This window comes from Lolium perenne, chromosome 2 (assembly GCF_019359855.2).
Source record: "Lolium perenne isolate Kyuss_39 chromosome 2, Kyuss_2.0, whole genome shotgun sequence".
Taxonomy (NCBI): Eukaryota; Viridiplantae; Streptophyta; class Magnoliopsida; order Poales; family Poaceae; genus Lolium; species Lolium perenne.
Genome location: NC_067245.2, coordinates 282,797,379 through 282,807,576, shown reverse-complemented (window position 1 = coordinate 282,807,576; position 10,198 = coordinate 282,797,379). Strand labels below are relative to the sequence as shown.

The following is a 10,198-nucleotide window of genomic DNA, read 5'->3' as shown; positions in this document are numbered from 1 at the left end:
ACTAGGAGATGTGTCATAATATTGAAGAAGGATGGTGGGAACACCAACTCGAAGCTGACTAGACATTGGACCACATCCTTCAGAATTTTGTAGAGTAAGTGGATTGATCACCTTCTGAGAAATTGCATTGAGGAACGCACATAGCTTCACAATGGGTACTCGAACATTTTCCTACAGAAGCCCCTCAATGCAACCGGAAGTAATTGTGTCATAATCACGTGGCAGGCCTGAGTCTTTAGGATTTGACACTTTTTCTCCGACATGTTTATTATTCCCTTTATATTCGACGAGAAGCCAGACGGGACCTTGATGCTACTCAAGACTTCAAAAAAGATCTCCTTCTCCTCTTTGGTAAGAGCATAGCTGGCAGGACCTTGATACTTCTCTGGATTCAGGTTGTTTCCTTCGTGGATACTTTGCTGGTCCTGCCGTGCATCCGTGTATCTTTTGTCTTCCCATACACGCCCAAGAAGTTTAGCAGGTTCACGCAAAGATTTTTCGTCACGTGCATCACGTCGATTGCAGAGTGAACCTCTAAGAATTTCCAGTAGGGTAGCTCCCAAAATATCGACTTCTTCTTCCACATGGGTACGTGTCCGTCAACATCATGCGGAACAGATTGTCCGCCGGGACCCTTTCCAAAGATCACTTCTAAATCCTTGACCATATCATATATAACTTCCCCATTAGGGCGGGTAGGCTTGGTTCGGTTATCTGCCTCACCTCCGAAATGCTTTCCTCTCTTTCTTACGTGATGTTGTTTTGGAAGAAATCGACGATGCCCTGTGTACACATTCTTGTTTCCCAAATAAATACTATCAGTCTCACCTAAACAGTGTGTGCATGCATTGTATCCCTTGTTTGACTGCCCTGAAATGTTACCAAGAGCAGGCCAATCATTGATGGTTACAAATAACAACGCTCGTAGGTTAAATTCCTTTTGTTCGTGCTCATCCCACACAGGTACACCTTCGTCACGCCACAACTCTAAAAGTTCTTCAACCAATGGCCTCGTGTACACATCAATGTCGTTGCCGGGTTGCTTCGGGCCCCTGGATGAGCACCGGCATCATAATGAACTTCCGCTTCATGCACAACCAAGGAGGAAGGTTATAGATACATAGAGTCACCGGCCAGGTGCTATGGACTGAGCTCTGCTCCCGAAAGGATTAAAGCCATCTGTACTTAGACCAAATCTTAAGTTCCTTGCGTCATCTGAAAATGACTTGAACTCTCTGTCGATTTTTCTCCACCGCGACCCGTCGGCGGGGTGTCTCAAAGCATCACATCTTTCTTACGGTCCTCTTTGTGCCATCGCAACAACTTGGCATGCTCTTTGTTCTGGAACAAACGTTTCAACCGTGGTATTATAGGAGCATACCACATCACCTTCGCAGGAACCCTCTTCCTGGGGGTGGACTCACCCTCAACATCGCCGGGGTCATCTCGCCTGATCTTATACCTCAATGCACTACATACCGGGCATGCATTCAAATTCTCGTACTCCCCGCGGTAGAGGATGCAGTCATTGATGCATGCATGTATCTTTTGCACCTCTAATCCTAGAGGGCAGACAACCTTCTTTGCTTCGTACGTGCTAGAGGGCAACACGTTCTCCCCTGGAAGCATCTTCTTTATTATTTTCAGCAACTTTTCAAATCCCTTGTCAAGTACCATTCTCTCGCCTTCCATCGCAGCAATTCCAGCGTGGTACCCAGCTTTTTCTCGACCATTTTCGCAATTTGGGTACAACAGTTTGTTGTGATCCTCTAACATTTTCTCCAACTTCAACCTCTCCTTTTCATTTCCGCAGTTCATCTTCGCATCAAGAATGGCCCGACCCAAATCGTCATCCGGGTCATCAAAAATCGGCTCATCGAAAATGAGCTCTTCTTCAGCTTCATCTTCCCCCATTCTACTACCACCGTCTTCAGTGAATAAGCTGGGATAGTTGTCACTATCCTCTTCTTCTTCGTTGTCTTCCAATATAACTCCTCTTTCTCCGTGCTTGGTCCAACAATTATAGCTGGGCATGAAACCATTCTCCCAAATGGACGTGAAGGGTCTTCGAGGTAGAGTAATCCTTCATATTCTTACAGAACTACATGGACAATACATGAAACCATTCGACTGCCTGTTTGCCTCAGCCACGTTGAGAAAATAATGCATGCGCAATGAACTCGGGATGGCACCGGTCACCGTACATCCATTGTCGACTCATCTGCATTTTATATGTATATCAAAAATCATTAAGTACACAACATCATGGATATATGAGTGACCAACTTAATTAATATTCAAGTTCATCACATAAAACTAAGTTATTTTTATAAAAAAGAAGAGGGGCTCACCGAGGTGGTACCGTGCCGGCTAGGGGACGACGCTAGCGATCGACGGCGGTGAGGACGGGGATGATACTAATTAAAACCTACAAAACATACCATAATTTCAGCTCAAATTGCATATAAAAAAATAAAATCACTAACTTAGGCATTTCATCGAACACCTTGATTGCACTACAAAAATAGTACGAGTTAAAACTACCAAAGAACTGAGCTAAATTAGGAACGCCGGAAGGAAGGATGATATTGCTAACCCTTGGATAGATGTATGCCGTTAATCTTGTTAAAATGGTGGAGAAAAATAAAGATTATTGGAGTGTGTGAGAGGTGGAGAAAAATTTAGAGTGTGAGGAAGATGAGAAAAATGAGAGCCAGCAGGGGGCTCGGGACGAGCTGGGCGATTTTGATATGGCTGGGTACCCTTTGGTACCGGTTCGTGTTACGAACCGGTACCAAAGGTCCAGCCCGGGCCCCACCACGCGTCTGAATTTTGGCCGAAGACCTTTCGTACCGGTTCCTAACACGAACCGGTACGAAAGCCCCTCCCAAACCGGTACGAAAGCCCCTCGCCCACCTGAGCCCTCAAACCGGTACAAATGGCCCCATTGGTACCGGTTCGTAAGGGAACCGGTACCAATGGCTTAGATGGATGTGAGGTTTTCTACTAGTGAAAGCCCAATTCTGCCGTAGTGAGCTGGTCGGATGGATGCGGTGGCTAGAGCGGCTCATGCGGAAGCTGAGGCATGTAGTCAAGCACTTCAATTGGCTGCTAGTTGGAGTATGATGGAGGTAATCATTGAAGCTGATTCAGCTAATCTGATCAAGGCTCTCCAGTCCGTGGAGTTTGATCTGGCACCTGAAGGTGTGATTTATCGTGATATTAGATCTTTTATTGGGTTAAATTTTTCTAAACTTTGTTTTTTCTTTTCGGCCTCTTGAATGTAATAAAGTTGCACATGCCCTAGCGGCGATAGTAGCTACTAGTAACGAGTTCAGGGTTGTCTGGCTTGATGAGTTTCCAAACTCTGTACAAATGTTTGTGGATAGCGATGTTGCTGTTCCAGTTCGGTAATGGAATAGATATGTTCCACGTCAAAAAAAAAATATATGTAAAGAACGAACACTACAGGAATCTGCCAAGATGCCGACGGCCTCCAGCCCTCGGCGTATCACCGCCTCGCCCTCGGCGTACACTACGCCGACGGGGCCCCTCGGCGTAGCTCCTCGGGGAAGGTGGGCCTCGGCGCATGCCACTTGGCCCTCGGCGTAGCTCCGCCCGTCGGCGTAGACGGAGTGGGCCGACGACTGGCTCCACCCGTCGGCGTAGTGGCCGTCGGCGCAGGTCGCTAACCGGCACCGTCAAGGTGACGGCCGTTACGGCTACGCCGAGCGCCGCACCGTCGGCGTACGGGGACGCGTGGCGAGCCCTGGTCGACCTTGGCGCTCGATACCCCGAGGGCCGCACCGTCGGCGTACGAGGACGCGTGGCGCCGCCTGGTCGCTCCTGCCTCTCGATACGCCGAGGGCCTCACCGTAGGCGTACCGCCACACGTGGCGCGGCCTGGGCGATCCTGGCGCCGATACGCCGAGCGCCTCCCCGTCGGCGTACGTGGATGCGTGGCGCGGCCTGGGCGTCCCTGGGCGACGGACGCTACCCCGAGGGCCTCACCGTCGGCGTAGAGGCGACCATTTGGTCCATTTCTGGACGCGTGGCGCGCCCTGGGCGATCCTGGGAGCTACCCCGAGGGGGAACCCGTCGGCGTAGAGGGTACCATTTGGTACATTTTTTTCGTTTTTTGCTGTTTCGCGCGTTTTCCAGATTTGGCAGGATACACAAGCACATATAATTCACATGAAATTCATAGGCATGAAGTGCAAATACATATAACATCAAGTGCATACATAGTGTCATAGTGCCATAGGTTGCATACATAGTGTCATAGTGACATGGGATGCATACATAGTGCCATAGTGTGCATACATGCATGGTGCCATAGTGTGCATAAGATACATGGGACTACTAGAGGAGCTCGTCGCCGCTAAACACCGGCCCGGGCCGATTCCTTCCGGTAGAAGCTGCGGAAGAACCACCGGGAGAAGGACCGGGAGAAGTACCGGGAGAAGTACCGGGTGTAGCACCGGGAGAAGGACCACCATGATGAACCGGTGTCATGTCCCTCCCACCACCCTGATTTCCGGAACATCCCGTTCCCTACACACATGTTCCCGAGATGTTAGCAATTTGCGAGGCAAAGGAAAGCCGTAGTATTCGGTTTGGCGAAGAACTTACCGTTGTTCTCCCATAGTACTCCGCAGCGAAATTTTCCTTCGATGGCATGTTTGGCGCCGGCCCCGGAAAGGGAGGCATCGGCCCTAAATCCGCTGTCTGTCCAGTTTGATTGCCCACAAACGACGCCTGCAAGATAGTTTACATGTCAGTCTTTGCAGAAATGAAGCATCAAACTAGGGGAAAGTGGGACTTGTCATCATTTGCGAAAACAAAGGTTGGAACTTACATGTATATATGCCATGTACTCCATGAACTGCTGCTGGTGCTGGTTGAAGGCCACCTGATATTCTTGATGAGCGGCCACGTAGGCCGCCTCGAAGTCAGGCTACAATTTCACAAATTCATGTCTCGTTAGCACTTAGCAATGTATGAACGAAAGTCGGAAAGAGGATGGAAATGAGGGAAACTTACGTCGTATGCGGGTTGCCGAGCCCGGCGACGAGGCGGGAGAGGGGGGCTGTCCTTGGTGAGTCCCGCCTTGAGACGCGTGAAGGTCGTGGTGAGGGTATGCTTGACGGCCTTGTTCAGCATGGCGAGACGGCCATGCGGCAACCCTCCGGACGACAGGACCAATGACTCCTCATCGACCTCCGCGCTCATGGGGTCATCCACCTCCGGGTGACGATGCCTCACCATCTCGCAGTAGTTCTCGACGTCCTCGGCGTAGGTGCCGAAGTACTCAGGGAGCGAGGGCTGAGGCTGCGAGAGATCGGGCTTCTTAAGCCGCATCTTGTTGTATATCTCGAGGTCGACATCTCCTCCTCGGGTCCTAACGCGGCCCTCTGCATCGCGAAAGGAAATGTTGTGAGTACCAACTTTGAACCTGAAGGAAAATAAAATGTATACATACCGTCTTCCCCTTGTAGCGCTCGTAGCTGAGGTTTCCCCCACAGTGTGTGCCACCGTCACCTCGGTTCTCCGCGTTCCGCCTCGCCACGGCTGCAAAGTCCTCGTCCATCTTGAGCCACCTCGTCCTAACCATCTCCTCCCATGCCTCGGCATGCGGCTCGGCCCAATCGGGGATAACCTGAAAATGCAATACTCAACTCAATCTAATGCAATCGCAACTTAGTAGCAATGTAGAATCTCATTGACATTTTACTCACCGACATGTAGTCCTCCACCGTCATCTCGTACTCGGCCTTAGCATTCTTACCGACAATGTCCGGCTTATGGACCCTCTCGCCTCTCTGCCCGTAAGTGACCCGCGGACGTGATCCTTTGGTTGTACCACACCTGCGGTGTCAACCTCTCACAAGTCGCCCGCAAAGTCCTGTTCGCGGCCGTCTCCTCAACCTCGGGCGCCACACGATAAAAACACTTCAATCATGCAAAAAACAATTGTGAGATTCATGAGTTAGAACATTGGGGTCATCAAATATGAACGAAGCTCGAGAAAATATGTCTTACCCAAAACTTTCTCATCACGGCCTCAGCAGCCGTCGGGAAGCCTACGCCGTGGGCACTCTCGTAGTCCGTCCAAGTAGTGGCTAGCTTCTTCTCGCCACTGGGACAAAGGCCGAGGGGATAGTACTTGCCCGGCCAGAACTTCCTAAGCAAAGCTCCAATCATGCTGCTAGGCAGCGCCCCTTGACCCCCGGAGGAAATATCCAATTGCTGCACATGAAAATCAAACATTAGCACATGAAAATCAAACATTAGTACATGAAAATCGAAATTGCCAAATTAGTACACTTACTCAGGGCCAGCAGGAATAATAAGGGTCTTCGCCTCATGGGTCTTAGGCTCCTTCCTCTCGTCGGGGACTCTCGCTTCCCCACGAATCTTCAGTGCCTTCGGCCGCCCATCCTCCTCCGGAGTCTCAAACCCGCGGCTAGAGTCCTCCTCGGCTCTAGACTCCGTCTCCGCCTCCTCTCTAGACGTCCCCTCCAAAAAGAACCCGGAAGCAACGTCGCCTCGAGCCGAGGGTGGTGGCTCAAAGTCCGGTCCTCCCCAGCCACCTCCACCTCCCCCTCCACCTCCACCTCCTCCCAAGCCACCTCCAGCTCCACCACCTCGTCCCCGTCCTCGTCCTCGTCCTCGTCCTCCTCCTCCTCTCGCGCCGTCCTCGTAACGCGGATTGCGACGCGGTGCCCTCTCACTCCTTCTAACATTGTTCTTGCGTTGTTGCATCTTCTTAAGCAAGCTCGACGAGTCCTCCTTGCCGCCGCTCATATTGTTCAATCACCTGCATTGAGAAAGAGAAAACAATTAAGAAGCATGTTGAAAAATATATAAATAGTAAGCATAAAGACACTAAACAATTAAGAAGCATGTTCAAAAATATATAAATACTAAGCATAAAGATACTAAACAATAAAGAAGCATGTTGAAAAAAATATAAATACTAAGCATAAAGATACTAAACAAATAAGAAGCATGTTGAAATATAAACACATAAAAGACCCTCACCAGCCGTCATCAATCTCATCGTCAATCTCATTTTGTTTCTCCTTGCCACTATCACTATCACTATCTTTTGAGTAGTAAGTTGGATTTTGATAGACGGGTGGAGGCTCATCATCGCTATCATCTTCCACTTCTAACTTCTCGAGCATATCTATGTCCTTTAGATCCACCACTGACTCACCACGAGTTTCTGCATCGTTCCTGAGGTCCTCTTCAAGAACACATTCTAACTCAAAGTGCCCGAAGTCCTCTTCCTCTTGATAGAAAATTCCCTCGTATGTTACAGTGGTCAATGTTGTTGTAATCGTCCTCGGAGGGAATCGGTAGGTTACCATGTGGCGATACCTGGAACACGACTTCCCAGCCGTTGAGGGCCGCTTTCTGGCATGGGTACGGCAAATAATAAACTTGCTTGGCTTGGTGAGCAACAATATAGACATCGGCTCCGGTATAGGTGGTGGAAGGCTTAACTTCAACTAACCCAATGGACTTGGTAATTCTCTGTCCACCTCTTGGGTCGAACCAATGACACTTGAACACAACGAGATTGAGTTGTTTGTTTGTACGATTGAAGGTCAGCTCGTATACATTCTCTAACCTCCCGTAGTAATCAAAGGTATCGGATCCTTTAGTGAAGACACCAGTATGTATCGGTTTTGGATTCGCCGGCCCTTCGGTGTGTCTCTCGTATGGAATCGAAACCCATTCACGTCATACTTCTCATACTTCATGACGTCACGGTTACAACCTTGGGAAACACATCTCAACTCATCTCTGTCATCTCAACGTTTGCATCAGCTCCCTACAAGCACGGTTCAAATTTGTTGTGTGCATTAGTTACGTGGAATAACAGGGACAAGTCACATATTGGTAGGTAAGAGGGACAGCTTAGACATTACTTTTTTCATGAACCAAGACACAAAGTTTATTTTTACTTCGGGAGCACCCTCTTTCAGTGGAGTCTCCAACTCCGCGCCCGTGGGATCGCGCGGAAGCCACCACTGTTCATCCGTGAATTCGCTGAAAGGATACAATAAGCATTAGACCGAGTTGAGTGTAGGTGATCGAAACTAGATACAATAAGCATTACACCATGTTACCTAATGAAATCGTGACCGCCATCGTCGTCGTCCCCCCCACCACTTCCTTCATGTTCATAAGCACATAGAGCATTATGCAATCCTTCTCTTCCCTCTCCAATCTATATTTTTGTCCTTTACCAGCCTTGCCACCGGGACATTGGGATAGTTGAAGCTTGGGGTCATTCATGGGCACGTCGACATTGTAACGAGAGACCGGGTTATGCAGAGTGGGAACTTCATCAGGATAGTACGTTGTTGCGGCATCTGCCATCTCCCGAAGGCACGTTGCCTCAGCTATGCATGCTTCAATCTTGGCTTTGTTTCCAGTTATCTTCCGAATATACTTGAACTCTCTCTCAATACAAAACTGCCACCGAAACTGCACTGGGCCACCCAAGAGTGCCTCGTTTGCGAGGTGCACAATGAGATGTGCCATCGGAGTAAAGAAGCCTGGCGGAAAGATCATCTCCAAATTGCATAGCAACTCCGACACTTGAACTTGCAGCTTCTCAATAACCTTAGGACATATCTGCTTAGCACAGAGCGTGCGGAAGAAATGGCTCAACTCCGCGAGCACTCACCATATTTTCTCGGGGAGATACTCTCGAAGCATCACCGGCATCAGCCGCTCAATCCATATATGATAGTCGTGACTCTTGAGCCCGGTGACTTTTCCCGTCGAAAGATTGACTCCCTTGCTCATATTCGAACAATAACCATCAGGGAACATCACAACGTATTTTAGCCACTTGAATGCCTCCTTCTTTTGGATGGAATCAAGGCAGAAGTCGGCGTGCGGCTTGAACCAATTCTTTCGACGGCCAGTAGGACGTTGCATGTGTAATTTCTTCCTATCACAGAGCTTCTCAACATCGACTAATGCATATTTATCCGCGTAACGCTTGAGGACGGGAAGTGACACCTAGGTTACGCAACTTGACTTGGAAAATGAATCTAGTGACATAAATAAAATACGGAGAAGAAGTTCGAATTTTTGCTCACCCTCGGCGGTGGGAGAGAATCACGGACACGACGGAGCGGTCACGACGGGGCGGTCACGACGGGGCAGTCACGACGGGGCCTAGTTAAAACAACAATAAAATTAGTCAATGCAAAAAGTAAATAGCATATTTCTATTTCCAACTATATTTTGTTTTCCAACTATTTCTATTTCAACAACAAAATCATATTTCTATTTCCAACTATATTTTGTTTTCCAACTATTTCTATTTCAACAACAAAACGTAAAACAATAACAAAATCATATTTCTATTTCCAACTATATTTCGTTTTCCAACTATTTCTATTTCAACAACAAAAAGTAAAACAACTACAAAATCCTATTTCTATTTCCTAGTACTAAATAGCTAGAAAAATAAAAATAAAGAAAAAATAAGTGAGGTATACCTCACTGCTGCCGGCCATGGTGGGTAGGGCGCCGGGGTGGAGGAGGAGGGGCCGGTGGCTGCGGAGGTGGCGGGTCGGGCAGGAGGGGGTCGGGTGGGGAGGGGGCCGGCCTGCTGCGGAGGGGGTCGGGTGGGGAGGGGGCCGGCCTGCTGCGGAGGTGGCGGGTGAGAGGAGGAGCAGGGTGATACGTCTCCAACGTATCTATAATTTCCGATGTTCCATGCTTGTTTTATGACAATACCAACATGTTTTGTTCACACTTTATATCATTTTCATGCATTTTCCGGAACTAACCTATTAACAAGATGCCACATGTGCGGTTCCTGTTTTCTGCTGTTTTTGGTTCCAGAAAGGCTGTTCGGGCAATATTCTCGGAATTGGACGAAATCAACGCCAAACCTCCTATTTTTCCTAAGCGTCCGTAACACCGAAGAAGAGTCGGAGAGGGGCCAGGGGGCCACCACACCACATGGCGGCGCGGGCCAGGCCTAGGCCGCGCCGGCCTAGGGTGTGGCGCCCCAGTGTGCCCCCGCGCCGCCTCTTCGCCTATAAAAGCCCTTTCGACCTAAAAACGCAGTACCAATTGACGAAACTCCAGAAAGACTCCAGGGGCGCCGCCGCCATCGCGAAACTCCAATTCGGGGGACAGAACTCTCTGTTCCGGCACC

General features: G+C 49.2%; 1 long non-coding RNA gene across 1 annotated transcript; it reads right to left on the bottom strand.

Annotated features, from left to right (window-relative positions):
• Positions 1 to 4,631: 4,631 nt before the first annotated feature.
• Positions 4,632 to 5,126, bottom strand: LOC139835334 (uncharacterized). Its single transcript, XR_011751133.1, has 3 exons — positions 5,044 to 5,126; positions 4,859 to 4,957; positions 4,632 to 4,758 (listed from the first exon to the last, which is right to left on the bottom strand). It is a non-coding gene; the product is annotated as an uncharacterized lncRNA (long non-coding RNA).
• Positions 5,127 to 10,198: the final 5,072 nt, after the last annotated feature.